Here is a 6,799-nt window from a genome sequence, read left to right as displayed (position 1 = left end):
TACTTCTACGTTGTTGCTAAAATTTGGACTTCCAAACAGCAAAATTGAGTCTTGACTTCCTATGAAAGTTTTAGGTCTATGTCTTAGCTTTTCATCTATATAATGCAGATCTAAATTTGAGATCTATAGCTCCAGATATGACCCAATTATAGAATAGTGTTCTAGTTTAGACTACACCAGCATCTTTTTTCTAAGTTTGACACTCTCTTTGTCCTTTCAATTTTAATACTTCAACTCATCAATCAATTCTTTTATTTATGTGATATATCTGCATTTAGGATGAACATTTACCATAAATTAAAGGTACCTTATGGTATTAGACTTATTATTATAAAACATACTTTAGTTAATAAGTTATTGATACTTCAAGTGCAAAATGATGATTTTAAACCTTGATAAAAATGCACTTTTAAGTACTAATCTGAAACCATCTAAACTTCAAAAGGAGAAGTATACCTTTCGTTTAAATCCATCCTTACTCAATTTAGAGGTTTGTAGCTCCACGTTCATTCATATGAAAGTGCCAACTTGATTAGCCTAGAATTTGAAAATGCAGTGATGGTTGATCAAGGATAAGATGCTTTTTAGTTTGTTGAAAAAAAAATAGAATGTAAGTGTTTGATGAGAGTAATTGATCTTTGTAAAGTGGGTGTTTCTTAGTGGAATAGTGGTAGTTACAACCCTATAGGCGGTCAGAGACATCACATTCATTTGCCTGAAGTTGCCTACTCTATCAACTAAAACTACCAAACAAGAAGTTAAACAGTGGCTGAATGATGCTTTGCCTAAGTTAAACCCTAAAATTAGGGCTTTTTAATTTGAGCTTTGGCAAACCTCAATCTAGTCTATGCATTTACAATTGTTTTTAGTTGCATCCATAATAGCCTCCCAAACTTTTAATTTCATATAATTCCACTTCTATCAAACTCATTTGTTAGCCTCACAATTTCTTGCTTGCTTCATTTTAGTCCTTAGTCATAAAATTATGTATTTTTACCTTTAATTGATCATCTTCAATTTGACTTCTGATTTGATCGATTTCAATGATTACATTCACGTGTCTTTTTTTGGTTTACTCATTGGTTTTTGATTTTTTAATCAAGTCCCTAATCATCCATTAAACTTTAATATTTACATAATTTAATCTTAATTTAATCAAATTAACTCTTTAAAATTACAATTTAACCCTCCTACTTTAATTTTTTCCAATTAAAATCTAAATTGATTTCAAAAATAATTTTTTATTGTAATTATTCCCTCAATAAATTCAATTAAACCTTGAAAATTCTTATTGACTCCTTGAACATTTAATTTTGAATTTTCATTATTAAATTGATTTTTCCTTACCAATAGAACATTCATCAGTCGAAAACATGTTACTAAGTTTTAAACTTCGGGTATTTTGATCCTCCTTAACCAGTTTTTGATAATTTTCTGGATATTTTTTAAATTCTTAATACTAATGTATTTTTTTCTCCTACTTTTTTTTATATATTTTATATATCTATGTGGTGTCCTAAAATGAATAACAAATAGTCAACATCTAAAAATACAAGCCGATAATAGGCTATCTTATCTTGGGATGAGTTCTTGAATAAGAGATAAGTGATACATATATCAAACAAAAACAAACATAAAACAACAACACGAGAAATATACATTTATATCTATCAATTCTATTATTTAATAGTCAATATTTAATGATAAAAATAAAAAATAGATCATTTAATCCCAGATTGAATTCTCTAATAAAAGACAATAAATATACAACATGACATAAGACAAGTCTAACATATAAAGTTGATTGAGAATCCTTATTTCAGCAAGGACATATATACAAATATAAAATTTTAACATCGAGATCAATTTATTACGCCTTGGATAATCTAAATTTGACTTGAATATCCTCCTAACCCTTTTATAAGATATTGGCTTGCATCCTTATTCCACCTATAAAAAATATCAATTCCTGATGGCTACATACCCTCGAGTCTCTATACAATGATGCGAGCCTTAAACACTTCAAATATTATTCATCAATATACCTAAAAAATCAATAATGTCAAAAAAATAAATGAATAAATGTGTTAGGATTTGGAAACAACCTTTTAAGGCTACTAAAACTAATTGGAAATTGTTGAAATAAACTTGGGCAGTGGTTGTACATGGCTATTACATATAGAATATGTTTGGGATTGTGGTAGCGGTGACGGTTTAAAGTGTTTTTCGCTTAGAAATGTATCAACATAAATTTTTTTATTTTTTAAAAATTATTTTTAATATTAGCGTATTAAACGATTAAAAAATATAAAAAAAATATTTTAAATAAAAAATTTACATTTTAAAAGAATATAATTTACACTACATTTCTAAATATTCCCATAGATAATAAAAAATAAATTGGGCAATAATAGTGTGTGTATTTATGTACCGAATAAATACCTTCATTATAAAAACAACTAAAAACACAATTGGGGTTTGGAGTTATGATGGTGTTGGCTATTTATAGGTTGATTAGGTCATAATTAAGGTTGATATTGTGGCTAAGAACATTTGTTGATTTGGGGCTGTTCGTGAAGGTTGGAGATTGTGTCTGTGAAGGGAAGGGAAGGGAAGGAGGCACTAATGTTATGATGCAGTGAGAAGAGAGCTATTATAAGGGTGTTGCATTGGTGTTGCTGGATTCTAATTGTGAGAGGAAAAAAGAGGCTGTTGTTTATGCTACCGTTGCTGGATAGTGTTGGTCTAGTTGAAGGAGGAAAAAGAGGTTGTTAGTGAGGCTCTTTTTAAACAAGTTTTTTTTTTTTTGTTAGGATGTTTTTGAAGTATTTTTTAAGTGTGTTTTTTTAATTAATATAAATATTTAGATTTATTTATTTATATATTAATTTTATAAATTGTAAAATTAATAATTATAAAAACTTTTAGTGGCAGTATATAAAAATTGAATTAATAATTTTTAAAAAATAAATTTAAAATTTGATTAATTAATTTATATTTATCAATATTTTTTTATGTTTTAATTTATAATGATGGTTTATTGGCAAAATTAAAAACAAATACTGAAAGTTTTATATTATTCCCCTCCTTAGGGAAGATCTCTATCTACAATTTTTTCATTTTTTTTTAATCTCTATTTATTTTTATTTTTTTTATTTGCATGATTTGTTATTATATTCTTTGACCCTTCATCATCTTGATCCCTTTTTTTTTTTTTTTATCTTTTATCGTTTTCTTTTTTTTTTTAATTTTTATTATTAAAAACTTACATGAAATTGATTAAGAGTGTCCAAAAGCCTGAAATGATTGTAATTCGGCTGAATCGCATCACTGAAGCGTGTGCCTATTGTCGGCAGTCGGCAGTCGGCAGTCGGCACCATATATTTGGCTGCACGTGTCTATCTTTGACACCAAAAACCCTTTTCTTTTTCTTTTTCTTTTTTCTTGTTTTTTTCCAGGCGCTAGAGAAACCTCAAGTGCTATGCCTGCAATAATTCAAGAAAAGACTAGAGGGGGGAGAGAGTAAAGGGAGAACAGAAACAAATCCATACTTCCAAAAAGAAAGATAAAGAATGAAAGAAAGCAAGAATTAAACAATGGATAAGGAAAGGAAGAAGCCATCAAAACCTTAAGGATTCAAACAATAAATAGAAAACAAAAGGCTTTTCTCTAACTAGCCAAACTAAAAGAAAAGGATAATCACAGAAAAGTGCAGAAGAAAAAGGAAAACTGACCATGGAATAGGATCTGTAATCGTAGATCGATGAGGCTGAGCAGGTGACGACTAGGGAGCAGCAACATGAGGGATAAGATGCGCACCAAATCTTGAGCTGGGAGGAAACAAAGTAAACACAAGGCTACAATGGAAAACTACAAGGCAAAAACCATGTCAAGTCAAAGGAAAAGGCAAGCTATAGTAACAAGAAAGGGCAAAAGGTGAAAAAGGGATTCCCTTACGAGAAGAATCAATGTAAGGGACGGACATACAAGTCCAATCAAGCAGACAAAACAAGTCACTAACACATATAATTGCACAAGGATAAAGACAGGGATGGACCGTGAACAGCACGAATGAAGAGCGAACGTGGAAACATAAAATTAGGGGTGAGAAAATACAAAAAGATGGAGGGAAAAAACGAGCTTAATATACGAATCACACTAATAAAAAAGCACAAATTACAATAAAAAAAAAAAGAAGGGAAGATGTTGAAGGGATCTTGGAAGCAGGTCGAGCAGAGAAGGAAGATCATGGCGCAGAATAAATTATGGATGGTGAAGTCGATCAACTGAAATGGAAACGGATTATTCAAAGAATGCAAGGAAGCAAGTGCTGAAACAAGTCGTGAAGCAGAAAAGATAACACTCGAATCATCATTCCTGTTGCGTTTAAAATATGTTATTTTCTAAATGTTTTTTCAATCTATATCATTTTTCTAAAATGCTTTTTTTCTTCAAAAAAAATCAACTTTAACACTGCCTTTTCCTTTCGTCAACCAGACAGAAGGGAGAGGCGTGCAAACCGACACGCAAGAAAAGTTCGAGAGAGGGAGTTAGTAGCAGCTCCGCTGCCTATCTTGAATAACAATTATTCACAGATGTTTTCGTCGTTTTGAAGGATTTTCTCTTATTTGGAAGGGGGCATGCATCGTGATGTCCTCCGAGCCATGATGACATTGGATGGCGTTTAGCTTTTGGGGAATGGGAACAGATTGTCTTTCGTCATATGCTTCGGTGGAATTCCATCATCTTTGGCTTTGGACTTGCCGGGCTCGGCTCCTTCATTTAGTTGGATTCTTCTTCAATTTGCACTTACTACTGTAATGGTAATATTTCATTCTGTATTCTATCATTCCAGTGAACAGCGTTTAGCACCACCTTTTACAAAGACCGACTCTTCTTCTAATTTAGTTTTATTTGAATATATAACGTTGAGATTACTTTTTTATTAATATAAATATCCGAGCAAGTTAAAATATACCTTGATTAATTTTATAAATTTTAAAATTAATAATTATATAAATCTTTTTAAAATAACTTAAACTTTTTAATCATTAAAAAATAAATTTAAAACATCATCAATTAAAATAATTCTTAGAATTACATAAAAAAAATATATTAATATTATATATACATGCTATGGGCTTTAAAGAAATGCTTGTACAAGTAAATTTTTTTTAAAAAAACGGAATAGAAATTTGCGAAATTCTTACCTAATTTATTAGGTTCTAAAATCTTTTGGGCCTCTTTATATAATTAATTTATTAATTTGTTTTGCATTGACGATTTATTTTTATTGTTTTAATTTATTCAATTAATCTTTATGTTCATTAATTAACTTTTTGTAATCTCTTGCTTTATTTAACTAACTTGAACTTAAAAAAATTAGTATAAAAATAAATAATGGCATGAACAAAACGATAAATCTAGGATTTTTTTTTTTCAAAAACTGTTTTACAATTACATGATTTGGAATACCGGCATACCCTACCTAAGGGTTTAAGGGTGGGTGGAGTACATGACAGTGTTAATTCTCCGAGCAAGGCCGTGCATTGTAGTTTATTGGTGGGGTCAATCTTATAGTGGTGGGATTGGTTTGGTGCTCTGAGGTTTGGGCGTGCAACCCAAAGCAGTGGTCAAGAAGAAGAGCAATACATTAAAGTTGAATAATATATATATATATATATATAACTCTTTTTATATAACAAATATAGTTATTTTTTAAATAATTTTTTATATTAAAATATGTATTAATAATTTTTTATTTTTAAAAAATTATTTTTAACATTAACGTATCAAAATAATTTGAAAACACTAAAAAAAATTAATTTAAAGTTAATAAAAATAAAAAAATTAATTTTTTTTAAAAATACTTTTGAAACGCAGAATAAATAGAACCTCATTGTATTTTTAATTTTTTTTTAAATATTATTTATTGTTTTATCTAGATGGTTGTATTGAAAAATATAGAAAAAAAAAAGAAATGTTTTGAGGACAAATTATAAGATAGAAAAATTATACCTTTTTATGTATTTTATTCAAAAAATAAACAAATATTTTAGAATATCTCAAAATAAAATATGGATAAAATAAAATGTAAAACACGTAATAGTAATTAATAATTAATCTAGGGAGTTTCAATTCATTAATCAATTTATGTAGATAATTAAGAGGAGTTTTAATTCATTCTTCTCACGAATAAGAGTTTGTTTAGAATTATAATAATAGTAATAATTTAAAATATTTTTTGTTTAAAAATATATTAAAATATTTTTTATTTTTTAAAAATTATTTTTGAGATTAACATGTAAAAATAATCCAAAAACATAAACCTATTTTTTTTTAAATATGAATTGAACCCTTTTGAAATAAAGAATATTCTCACATTTGTCTTCAAAAAAATGTCTAGGAGAAATGCATTTAATTAATATTTTAAAAGAACATAAATAGGAAATATTAAATAAACAAGCTCAAGTAAAAACATTATCTGTCCTCTCTTCTCGTTATGAGATTTAAGCAAATTTCTTTTTAAAATGTTGTTAAGGAAATAAATATTAAAATTCCTTGTAATTCTTTAATTAACATCCATCTCATAACACTAGATAGTGTATCCGTTCGATTCAATGTGCCATTAGCATATTTCTTTGGAAACTCCATTGCCTTATTCATTCATTTATTATTATTATTTCTTGACAAAAACATGTGTTTTTTTAAAAAAGAATTATCATGATTTAAAAAGAAAAATTCAACCAAAAAAAATTAAAAATTCATAAATCAATACTTTTTACACAATTGTAGGGAA

The sequence above is a fragment of the Populus euphratica genome, unplaced genomic scaffold (assembly GCF_000495115.2).
Source record: "Populus euphratica unplaced genomic scaffold, PopEup_1.0 scaffold607.1, whole genome shotgun sequence".
Taxonomy (NCBI): domain Eukaryota; kingdom Viridiplantae; phylum Streptophyta; class Magnoliopsida; order Malpighiales; family Salicaceae; genus Populus; species Populus euphratica.
Note: the sequence above shows the minus strand (reverse complement) of the source record.